Here is a 13,345-nt window from a genome sequence, read left to right on the forward strand (position 1 = left end):
TATGAAAGTTTATGGTTTTGTATTTGCCTCTATAGCCAATTTTTCTTCCTTTTGTTCTCATTTGAAATAATTTAACTTTATTGTGGTGCAATTGCATTGGCGGTTTGAGGTGTGATCCTTGATGGTGAGTGTTAGCAGGCTGACCATCACTAAACTGTATCAAGGCAGGTAATCTAACCACCGCGGATCTTTGAGCACTTTAGTCTTAGGTAATATTTTGATGTATTGATCCAATGTATGACAGCCAATTAATGTAACCGGATGCTGCCATCAAATTGAAAAGATTTGTTGAGAGGACACACAAATGACCAATGTTGAAATGAATTTCAGTGATGTTTGGTGTGTAGGCCTGTTGTTCAGGTTTAAAAACTCAAGTGTTGTATGGAGCCCACCTGAGTCAGAAATTTTGCATCTTCAGTTTGGCTAGGGTAAGCATGATAAGTTTCACCTCAGGTGTGATTTAAATGACCCACTAGGGAGCTTTTATCAAACAAAGTTTAAGAATGTGGTTAACATGTATAGTAAGAAAACTAGCAAGAACTTTTATCAATTATAAACAAAACAACCACAATATATAACCCTTGATGAATATATGTTCCAACCAAACCTTTCCATAGATAAAATCCTCTAAACAAGTTCAATACAGCAAAGTCTAATGCTCAAGTGGTATTGACAATGAAATCCTTTGGTTGAAATTTGCAGTCCTTTGGATTCAATCTGAACAGTTTCTCAGAACCCCAGGGAGAGACTTTCTGGTCAAGCCACCAAACGCAGAATCTTTGCTGCAGGAAGGCAAGACCTTGCTTTCAGATAACCAGTAGAATTTCCAAAACAACAGGGAGAGAGAGAAAACACTTTTTAGCTTGCTGACCCTCAAACTCACCTATAGCTCAGAATTGAAAATGAAAGAACTTGTCACCTGACCTGCCAACCAGTTTTTTTTCCGTCCTAACAATGCAGAGTTATAAAAAATTCCCAAAGCAAAAGCAAGCAACTCCTATCCAAGCCCCTTAAGGAGCAATAAAAAGATATTTGGTAGCCCTCCCATAATGACATCAACTAAGGCTGTGAGCTGAGAAACACTGAGAACTGCAGAGATTATGATTAAACAAAAACATTTCTTAAGGGTACACTAACATCACAGGCTGTTTATTACCAAAGACTGGTGGCTCATATCAAACAGCATGTCCCACTGCTTGCAATGGGCAAGGTACAGATTGTTTTGAGCTGGGTTGGGTACAATGTTGAGTATTAGATATGACTCAGCAATCGGATAACATTTGCCAAATCTGTGTGCTAAGAATTTAAGGTTGTCAGTCAAGCTGTATGTGGTGAATTTGGGTATATTGGAAGCTACATGTCTGCAGGACCCTGTTCTTTGTTGACAGGAGCAACATGTATATGCATTATGCCTGTTTCAGCTGAACAAAGTAAGTGACAGCCATTCACCTGACTCATTCCTCAGGGCAAAGCCTTACTAATCAGGATCAAGATACCCAGTTTAAATTTGAAACCATGCTTGACAGTTATCTGTAAGTTACCATCAACTTGTACATTCCTATGATAATTCTTCTACAATCAGAGACCACTTGCAAAACAATCAGGATTCCTGTAGAGTATAAATTGTTTTCTTCTCCTCCCCCACCCCTGTCCCCAATATTGGTATTTTGTGTGGTATCCTGATGAGTTCAGGACAAAAAGCTTTGATATTTTTTTTAAGCAAAACATAATTTTATACCAAGAATTATAATTACTCCTCTGGGTTTGACCCCCTAAAGATGTACAAAATTGAGCAGAGATTTTGTCTTTAAAAGTGTCTGATGTCTGCTAATGCTAGAATTTATTCAAAGTTTTGGCTAGCCTCACAACTTTCACAGTTCATAAACCTGAGCTCCCCCATCATCCTTGCACTTGTTGACATATATCAGCTGCTGGTTCACCTGTGCCTCAGTTGTAAAACTCATTCTTTTATCTCCCTTTCTGGCTAACCTCCACCATCCAACTCTACATTCCTCTAGCTCAGGATTTGTTCAGACCCCAACTCCCTTCTCATCATCGGTAGTTCTGTCTTTATCTGTCTAGGCTTTAAATTCTAGAATTCCTTAAAACCTCCACGATTCTTCTCAACACTCAGCCTTTCAGCCAAACGTTTGGCCATAGTTTTGATTCGCCTTTTGATGGTGGTTTTTGTGTTAGACTCCCGTGAATCACAATGGAATATTTTCTGCATTAAAGTTGCCCTGTTAATACAAGTTTTTATTGTTCAAAGCTGCTGCCAATTCTTTATCTTGTGCACGTCGCAATTCAGGTGCCAATGAAGAAGAAAATCACTTTGCGAAATGGAAGAAAAATTCATTTCAATCTGCTCTGTTATATCTTTCAGGTGCCCATTCTTCTTATATCAACAGGAGAATGAACAATGGCTGGCTTTTGGAGCAAGAGGGGCTTTCTTATGAACTCAATCTTATTCTTTAAGTTAAATGAATAGACTTTTCATCCAGTCTCCCTGGATAGCAATCAGGAGCAGGAATCCTGGCTGATTTATAGATTTCCCCCACTCCCAACTATAATTTATCTCTCAATCCAGCAAATTCAGCACAACAATTTTTAACATAGTATCCATTCCAAAGTACTTGATCAACATTATAAACACAAATCCACACTGTTATATTAGGGCAGAGACCAGTGGTTAGGGGTGAGTTTAAGAGGTATGCTAAAGGGAAAAAGAGGTGCAGAGGTTAGGGAGGGAATTCCAGGGCTCAGGCCTGAGGCAGCCGAAGGCATAGCCACCACTGGTAGACTGATTAAAATAATAGGTCTTCAAGAGACCAGAATTAGATGAGTACAGTTATGAAGCTGGAGCAATTACAGCAATGGGGAGGAGTGAGGCCATGGACGGATTTGAAAACAAATGTGATTATCGTAAAATCCAGGCATTGCTTGTCCAGAAACAAATAATTTTAATCAGCAGATGTGAGTGATAAATGAAGGAGGCTTGGTATAAGTAAAAACACAGACAACAGCTTCATTTTGTATGACCTCAAGCTTACTAATGGTAAGAACGTGGGTGGGATGAATGGAAACCATTTTGGAGGAATTTAAGCAACCAGTTCTAAGAAAGATGGGCATGGCTCTGGGAGATGATAACACTGACGGATTTTGGAGAGGAAAGGGAGATGGTTGAAAATTTGCAAGTACTGAGGGATCGCGCATTCCTTTTTTTGAGGAGAGGGATGATGAGTGTAGATTTAAAGGGGGGCGGGACAGTAGGGAAAGAGAGAACAATGAACTCAGAGAAGACGTGAATGATGATGTTTGAAAGGTAAAGGCTTATAGTTTTGGACAGTAGACAATCAAGCTCACAACAACAATTTAGTAACTCTACTGAATTACACTTCTTTCAATTGCTGAGAACAAATGTTCCAGAACACTTGTCTCCAGTCTCTTCTGTTTAACAGACAGAAAGTGTTTTGTTCAAATGTTATCAAACTAGTGTTGACTTGACCAGAACTCCAAAAACATTTTATTACATGTGCTCATTGTTCCCTAATCCACTCTAATACATGCTTAGACTTTCTGTTCTTATACAACTGACAGCGAGCCTAAATATTTTGTCAAATGCTCAAATTAACCTTGCAGCTTCATCAAAGCTACCAATTCACTCTTGTATGCAGTGGTTTTTCTGATAATGACTATTGTGGAGAAACAAATGCCTGGCCATTCAACAACATACTGCTCAGCTTAACATCTCACTGGTCTACTGTCATTTTCAACTACAATGATATGTTACCATGGGCTGGAAAAAATTATATTTCACTGTAGGCCAAGATTTATGGTATTTAAATTGGTTAAATCACTCTGCTACAGGGCCTAATCTACATGACCTTATAGCTTGTAAAGATTTAGTCTTTTGAGGCAGAACTATTAAGGGTAAATGGGGTTAAGATGCAGATCAATCATAATCTTCTTCAGTCTTCATCATTCAATGAGCTGAATAGCCCACTGCTCTTCCTACACTCCTATGTTTTAGAACTTCTATAATTTGCCAAGTAGACTGTTGTGAAAGTTAAAATTTCTTCTCTTTTTTCACTCTCATTTCCTTCACTGCATCCTTTGATCTCGCACCATGAAAACTTTGGTCATTTCATTTGCCCTGCCCTCTGCCCTATCACAAACTTTCCCTTTTCTTTCTCTTCCCAATCTCCCCCATTTCAACTTCTCAAACCCTATCACATGTTCCTTCAACATGTTTCCTATTTCTGCTGAAAGGTCACAGACCCGAAACTGCTCTCCAACAATGTATGGGTTATTGGTGAAGAGGTGATTGATGCTTGATTACACTACAAATGGTCCTTCCATCACTTTACTGATTGTATGTGAGGAGGCTGATAGGGTAGTAACTGGCAGGGTTAGGTTTGTTCTCATTTTCATGACTAATGCAAATTTGGGCAAACTTCCATTTTGTCTGACAGATGCCTGAGTTAGAGTGGTATTGGAACAGCTTTCCCAGGGGAGTGCCTGGCTCTGGTTCATAGCATCAATCTGGATATTATTCTGACACATGGTCTTTGCACTGTCAAATCCATTATGCATTTAATGACTTGCAGAGTGGTCACTGGCATCTGTTGTGGTGCGGTCATTGGGAGCAGAGCTGGGGATGCCAAATAAGATCCACAGAATCCCTACAGTGCAGAAAGAGGTCATTCAGCCCTTCATGTCTGTACTGACTCTCCGACAGAAGTCATACCCCCATAGCCCCAAGTATTTACTTCGCTAATCACCTAACCTACACACATTTGGATACTCCGGGGCAATTCAGCGTGGCCAATTCATCTAATCTGCACATCTTTGGAGTGTGAGAGGAAACCCATGCAGACACTGGGAGAATGTGCAAACTCCACACAGTCACCCAAACTGGGAATCGAACCTGCGTCCCTGGCACTTTGAGGCAGCAATGCTAATGTGGACTAGCATTGGCTCAAAGGCCTCTGTGAACTTTACACTGGGTTGATTCTCAAGGTTCAAAGTCAAAGTTTATTTATTAGTCGTATGTAGACTTATGTTAACACTTCAATTAAGTTACTGTTAAAATCCCTTAGTCGCCACACTCCAGCACCTGTTTGGATACACTGAAGGAGAATTTAGCTTGGCCAATGCACCTAACCAGCCGGATTGTAGGAGCATGAGTGTCTCTTTGCAATTCTGGATAAAATACCTATGCAAAACTCAAGCTCATAACAGGCTTCTTTCACTGAATACTTTGTCAAGTGTCCAATGACATGTCAGCTGAGGGGATTAGCAGGGTAAATGTGTGGGATTACAGGGATAGGGTGGGAATGGGGTGGGCCTGGGATAGGTTGGTGACTAGTGGAGTGCCCCAGGGGTCGGTGCTGGGGCCTCAGCTATTTACCATTTATATAGATGATCTGGAGGAGGGAACCAAGTGTATGGTGTTGAAATTTGCTGATGACACCAAGATTGGTGGGACGGCAAATTGTGCGGAGGGTGTGGAGAGTCTGCAGAAGGATCTAGATAGGCTGGGCGAATGGGCCAGGAACTGGCAAATGGAATTCAATGTTGGCAAGTGCAAGGTGGTCCACTTTGGTAGGAATAATGGTAGGAAGGACTATTACTTATGTGGCGAAAAACTGCAGCAGGCGACGGTGCAGAGGGACCTCGGGGTCCTTGTGCATGAGTCGCAAAAACCCAGCCTGCAGGTGCAGCAGGTGGCCAGGAAGGCGAATGGGATGCTGGCCTTCATAGCGAGGGGGATTGAATATAAAAGTAGGGAGGTCTTGCTGCAGCTGTATAGGGCATTGGTGAGGCCACAGCTGAAGTACTGTGTGCAGTTTTGGTCGCCGTACTTACGCAAGGATATTTTGGCCTTGGAGGGAGTGCAGAGGAGGTTTACTAGGCTGATGCCGGAGTTGAGGGGGTTGAGCTATGAGGAGAGGCTGAATAAACTAGGCTTGTACTCGTTAGAGTTTAGAAGAATGAGGGGAGATCTCATTGAGACGTATAAGATGATGAATGGGATGGATAGGATAGAGGTGGAGAGACTCTTCCCACTCAGAAAGGGCAGTAGGACTAGGGGGCACAGCCTCAAGATAAAGGGGGGTGCGGTTTAGAACGGAGTTGAGGAGGAACTTCTTCACTCAAAGGGTAGTGAATCTCTGGAATTCTCTGCCCGTTGAAGTGGTGGAGGCTGCCTTGCTAAATATTTTTAAGATGCGGGTTGATGGGTTTTTGATAAGCGAGGGGATTAAGGGTTATGGGGAGAGGGCGGGAATGTGGAACTGAGCCACGACAGATCAGCCATGATCTTATTGAATGGCGGGGCAGGCTCAAAGGGCTAGATGGCCTACTCCTGTTCCTATTTCTTATGTTCTTATGTTTTTATGTAGATGTACCTGATATGATGCAAGAAAGGATGTCCCGAGGCTTGGTGCATTGGGGAGACCATGCAGGCGCTACGACAACGGATGAATAAATACCGCTTGACAATCACCAGGCAAGACTGTTCTCTTCCTATTGGGGAACACTTCAGTGGTCACGGGCATTCGGCCTCTGATCTTCGGGTAAGCATTCTCCAAGGCGGCCTTCATGACACACGACAGCACAGAGTCATTGAGCAGAGACTGACAGCCAAGTTCCACACACATGAGGAAGGCCTCAATCAGGATCTTGGGTTCATGTCGCACTATCTGTAACCCCCACAACTTGCCTGGACTTGCAAAATCTCACTAACTTTCCTGTCCGGAAACAATACACATCTCTTTAACCTGTGCTTATCTGTATCTCTAAGACTTGATTAGCTGTAAAAACTCACATTCCAATCATTATGCATGTAAATTGAGTTTGTGTCTTTGTGTCCTGTTTGTGATCAGAACTCCCACCCACCTGACGAATGAACAGTGTGTTCCGAAAGCTAATGGTGTTTGCTACAAATAAACCTGTTGGACCTTAAACTGGTGTTGTGAGAATTCTTTCTGTTTTTGCCCCAGTCCAACGCCAGTACCTCCACATCAAAGATGCTCTGTCAGAGAGTCAGTGTAGACTTGATGGGCTGAATGGCCTCCTGTACTGTAGGAATTCTGTGATTCTAAATATAAACAGTTAAATTAAAAAACATATGCCACCATTTATTTAAAGGACACTAGACTGAATGTACAAAATAGGGATGGTTTGACTCTTTGGCATCCCCAGGTGGTCACCAGATAGTACTACATGGCAAACTACCAGGCTTCCTAAAACTGCAAGGGATCCAGTTGGAGAAGGTTATTGCATGTTCAATCAATGGAATGAAAAATAACTTTAGGTCTGCTAAGATAGGACAAAGATGTAGATCAGAAAGTATTGCAACCAAAAATAGATCCAGTGTAGTTAGAAATTGGTGTCGCAATTTTATATCTCGCAGCACAATCTGAATCATAGATTTTCATACATTTTTTGGGGCGGTACGGTGGTTAGCACTGCTGCCTCACAATACCAGGGATCTTGGGTCAATCCTGGCCTCGGGGTGACCATGTAGAGTTTGCACATTCTCTGCGGGTCTGTGTGAGTTTCCTTCGGGTGCTCCGGTTTCCTCCCACAGTCCGAAGATGTGCGGGTTAGATTGATTGGCCGTGATAAATTGCCACTTTGCGTCAGGGGGATTAACATTGGTTATGGGAATAGGGCCTTGGTGGAATTGTGGTCAGTGTAGACTCGATGGACTGAATGGCCTCCTTCTGCACTGTAGGGATTCTATGATACTCAGACTCCAGTTTCGCTAAGGCTTCTTGATGCTACACTTGGTCAAAATACTGCGTTAATGTTGAAGGCATTCATTGTCATCTCACCTCTGGAGTTCAGCTGTTTTGTCCATGTGTGAACCAGTATCCATGTTCTCTTCAATGTAATGTAAAATCAAATAGAAAGAATAGATCACCAATAATCTGTCCTAGTCCCACTACACTAATGCTATAATTAAGAAAGCCCAACAACGCCACTATTTCTCAGGAGGCGAAGAAAATTTGGCATGTCCGCCACAACTATCACCAACTTTTACAGATGCGCGATAGAAAGCATTCTTTCTGCTTGTATCACAGCTTTATCCAAGGCCACAATAAACTACAGGCGGTTGTGAACGTAGCTCAGTTCATCACACAAACCAGCCTCCATCCATTGATTTCATCTACATTTCCCGTTGCCTCGGAAAAGATAACATAATTAAGGACCCCACTCACCCTGGACATTCTCTCTTCCGCCTTCCTCTGTCAAGAAAAAGTCTGAGGTTACATACCAACTGACGCAAGAACAGCTTCTTCCCTGCTGCCATCAGACTTTTTAATAGCCCTACCATATATTAAGTTGATCTTTCTCTACACCCTAGCTGTGACTGTAGCACTACATTCTGCACCCTTTTATTTCCTTCTGCCCTACATACTCTATGAATGGTATGTTTTGTCTGAACAGCGTGCACGAAACAATACTGTATACTAATACAGGTGGCAGTAATAAACCAAATCAAAAAAAAAGCTGATCTAATACGGCTCATCATGTGTTCTAGTAAAATGTCATTCTGTCTGTCTCAACAAAACCCTTATCTCATAAAGGCAAATTACTGCGGATGCGGGAATCTGAAACCAAAAGAGAAAATGCTGGAAAATCTCAGCAGGGCAGGCAGCATCTGAAAGGAGAGAAAAGAGCTGACATTTCCTGTCCAGATGACCCTTTGTCAAAGCTCATATCAAAGAACAAAGAACAACACAGCACAGGAAACAGGCCCTTCGGCCCAACAAGCCCACATCGCCATTTTAATATTGTGAGTGCCCTCTTCTACCTATGACCTTTGTCTACGCCTATTGGACTCCACAATAAAGGAATAAAGGAATATCCTTGAAACGTCAGCTCTTTTCTGTCCTTACAGATGCTGCCAGACCTGCTGAAATTTTCCAGCATTTTCTCTTTTGGTTCCTTATCGCATAAAACCACATCACAAGTACTGCATGCTTGAAAATACACTCGGCAATTTATTTAGCTTGGTTTATCAACATTACAGAATGGTCGTTAACCAGGTGCAACTAGCTCAGTGAAAAGGAAGCTGCACTTTTCACTGTGTTTCCATTGAAGAAATAGACTTTCTTGCTGTTGTAAAACAGCAACAGCGAGGCTGTGGGGATTCGATTGTTGCCATGAGGTTCTCCGGTTCTGCAAAGCTATTAAGAAAGTTTAACGGGACAGTGTTTGCGTCCAGAAGATGATTAATGCTAAACATCCGAATATCAGGTGTTGCAATGGCCAGACAGTGGCTGCAGCATCTCGGTGAGGATCACAGGAGCACAAAATGTGTTCTTGAATGTGGTGAGGGGTAGAACTCCAACCTGAAAAAGGCACAATGAAATGATAAGAGCATTTCAGTGGTGTCACAACATAAACACAGAGTCCTATTGTAAAGCAGCCACTTGGCAGGCGATAAGGACAGCCCCCAGTTCCAGTCTGTTGCCCCACAAGCTCTGTCGCCCTCTTCAGCATTCTGCTTCATTATTTTCCCAGCCTCAGTGCCTCATACTTGCAACCGATTGGCTCAAATTTTATGTCCCTAAATCAATGACGAATCAAACCAAGAGAGGAGCCGGCCAATCAGCAAACACGTCTGTGTGGAGTTTACACGTTCTCCCAGTGTTTGGGAGCTCCAGTTTCCTCCCACACTCCAAAGGGTTAGGCTGATTGGCCAGGCTAAGTTGCCCCTTAGTGTCAGGGGGATTAGCTAGGATAAATATGTTGTGGTTACAGGGTTAAAGGCCTGGGTGGGATAGTTGCCGATGAAGGCTTGATGGGACGAATGGCCTCCATCTGCGCAAGTAGGGACTCTATGATCCTGTGACTTTATGAGAGACAGTTACCAATCCTGAAAATTCTGGGTTCATCAGAAATAATACAACAGGGAATGGAAACCTAATCAAACCACTCCAAATATATTTAGATTTTTTTTCAGTTGCCAACCTGAGCTCAGGGTACTATGGGGCATGGTGTAGAATAAAGGGTTAACAGTTACAATAATGAGATAGTGATTTGTACCACAGTGACAGCAGCAGTCATGTGTAAGAGACAAAGATAAGATGGAAGCGTCTGTATACACAAGAGCAGCACTTACCTAGAAGCCAATTATGTCAATGGTGTAAACAAAATTGTTTTGAAGGAACCCATCTCAGTTAGACCCAAGCCACTTGTGAGCAGAGGGAAACCTTCCCATTACTGATTAGACCACAAGTTACCCAAAGTAAAAAAGTAAGGCTTTTATTTATTCGTCACAAGTCGGCTTACATTCACACTGCAATGAAGTTACTGTGAAAATCCCCTAGTCGCCACACTCTGGCACCTGTTCGGGTACACTGAGGAGAATTTACCATGTTTTGGGCTGTGGGAGGAAACTGGAGCACCCGGAGGAAACCCACGCAGACAAACAGAGATCCTGACATGTGGATACCAAAACCACAGACCACATGGCATTGGCAATAAGGCCTTTATATAATAAAAACATTTAAAAAGAGGGAAGGATTAACTCATCTATACAGTCTTCTGTGTTTGAAATGATTTCTCTCAACAGATACAGGGCATTCTGAAGTAGGAGGGTGAACAGCCAAGAGTTGTGGTCCATGTTGGAACTAATGACATAGGTAGGAAGGAAAATGCGGTCCCATAAAACGGGTTCTGGGAGTTAGGAAGGCAGCTGAAATGCAGGACCTCCAGGGTTGTGTTTTCAGGAATACATCCTGTGCCACATGGTAGTGAGGCAAGTGATAGGAAGGTGCTGCAATTTAGTAAATGGCTTGAGAATTGGTGCACGAGGGACGGCTTCAGATATTTGTACCGCTGGAACCTCTGCCACAGCAGATGAGACCTGTGCAAAAAGGTCAGGTTGCATCTTAACTGGAAGGACACGAACATCCCAGTGGGGAGATCTGATCACGCAGTTGGGATGGATTTAAACTAATAAGTCAGGGGGGTGGGATCCACAGCAGTAGGTCAGAGAGTACGGAGGCTGTGGAGGAGTCAATAAATGGGTCCAGTAAGGCTAAGAGAAATAAAACACAGGGAAAGTTTACAAAACGTGACAGGACAGATGGTTTGTAGTGTGTTTGCTTTAACACAAGGAACATGATAGATAAGGCGGATGAATTTAAAGCTTGGATTACCACGTGGAATTACGATGTCGTGGCAATTACGGAGGCAGAGATGAAAGAAGGGCAGGACTAACAGCTTCCATTTCCAGGATTTGGATGCTTCAGGGGAGATAGAAAGGGTGACAAAAGAGGTGGGGGTATTGCTTTACTGAGAAGGGAGAATATCACAGCTATACAGAGGGAGGACACCTTGGTGGGATCATGCAGTGAGGCCATATGGGTAGAGCTCAGGAACAGGGAGGTGTAATCACACTGTTGGCGTTGTATTACAGACCTCCCAACAGCCAGCGTGAAGTGGACAAACTGATATGGATTATGAGATGATATAGACTCGGGGCGGCTGTTCGAGGTGAAATGTGGGAGTCTTTTAAAAGTCAGTTGTTAACAATTCAGGACAAGTATGTCCCTGTGAAAATGAAGGATAAAAATGGCAAGATTCGTGAACCCTCGATGACAGAGAGATTGTGATCTTAGTGAAAAAGGAGGAGGAGGCATACATCAATTTCAGGAAATTGAAAACGGATAAGGCTCCTGAGGAATATAAAGATAGCAGGAAAGAGCTTAAACAGGAACTCAGGAGGGCAAAAAAGGGCCGTGCAATATCCTTGGCAGGCAGGATTAAGGCTTTTAATGTGTACATAAGGAGGAAGAGAGTAGCTAAGGAATGGGTGGGTCCATTCAAAAATAGTAGAGGGAATTTGTGTGTGGAGCCAGATCAGGTAGCTGAGGTTCTTAATGAGTACTTTTAATCAGTATTCTCAAAGGAGAAGGATGTGGTGGATGGGGAGTGTAAAAAGGAAGATGTTGACATTCTAGGAAATGTTGAGCTAAAAAGGCATGTTGGAGGTTTTGAAAAACATTAAGCTGGACAAACCCCCAGGGCCGGATACAGTCTATCCCAGAATACTGAGAGTGGTGAAGGAAGAAATTGCTGAGGCCTTGGCCAAAATCTTTGTCGCCTTCTTAGCCACGATTGAGGATTGGAGAGTAGCTAACATTGTTCCTCTGTTAAAGAAGAGCAAAAGAGATAATCCTGGAAATTACTGTCAGCCTTACATCAGTGCTGGGGAAATTATTGGAGAAGATTCTTAAGAACAGGAATTACTCTGATCCGGAAGGGAATAAGCTTATTAGCGATAGCATGGTTTTGTGAACATACTTGATTGAGTTCTTTGAGGAAGTGATAAGAAAAATTGACCAGGGTAGGGCAGTGTATGTTGTATACATGGACTTCAGTAAAACCTTCGATAAGGCTCCTTATGGCAGGGCAATACTGAAGGTGAGTGATATGGGATCCGAGGTGAGCTGGTAAAATAGATGCAAAATTGACGAGAATAGAAAGCAGAAAGTAGCAGTGGAAGGGTACTTTTTAAACTGGAGATCAGGCAAGCGGTGTTCCACAAGGATCAGTGCTGGGGCCTCTACTGTTTGTAATATAATGATTTAGATGAAAATGTAAGTGGTCTGATTAGTAAATTTGCAGATGATAAAAAAATTGGGGGAATAGCGGATAGTGAGGAGAATTGTCGGGGGATACAACAAGATAGTGAGTAGTGTTGAGGAGCAGAAGGATCTTGGGGTCCGGGTCCACAGGACTCTTAAATCGGCCTCACAGGTGGAGGATGTGGTCAAGAAGGCGTATGGTGTACTGACCTTCATTAATCGAGGGATTGAGTTTAGGAGTCGGGAGGTAATGCTGGAACTTTATAAGACCCTTGTCAGGCCTCATTTGGAGTACTGTGCGCAGTTCTGGTCGCCTCACTATAGGAAAGATGTAGAAGCTATTGAAAGGGTACAGAGGAGATTTACAAGGATGTTGCCTGGACTGGGAGGCATGCCTTATGAAGTTAGGTTGAGGGAGCTGGGACTCTTTTCCCTGGAGAGACGAAGGTTGAGAGGCGACCTGATAGAGGTTTACAAAATGTTGAGAGGAATAGATAGGGTGGACTCTCAGAGGCTATTTCCCCGGTTTGAAATGGTCGCTACGAGAGGACACAGATTTAAGGTGCGGGGAGGGAGGTTCAGAAGTGATGTTAGGGGTAAGTTTTTCACTCAGAGGGTGGTGAGTGAATGGAATCGGCTGCCGTCAGTGGTGGTGGAGGCGAACTCGCTGGGGTCTTTTAAAAGACTTCTGGATGAGTATATGGGGTTTAATGAGATTGAGGGTTATAGATAGG

Source organism: Carcharhinus amblyrhynchos, chromosome 25, assembly GCF_965287045.1.
Source record: "Carcharhinus amblyrhynchos chromosome 25, sCarAmb.v2.hapA, whole genome shotgun sequence".
Lineage (NCBI taxonomy): Eukaryota > Metazoa > Chordata > Chondrichthyes > Carcharhiniformes > Carcharhinidae > Carcharhinus > Carcharhinus amblyrhynchos.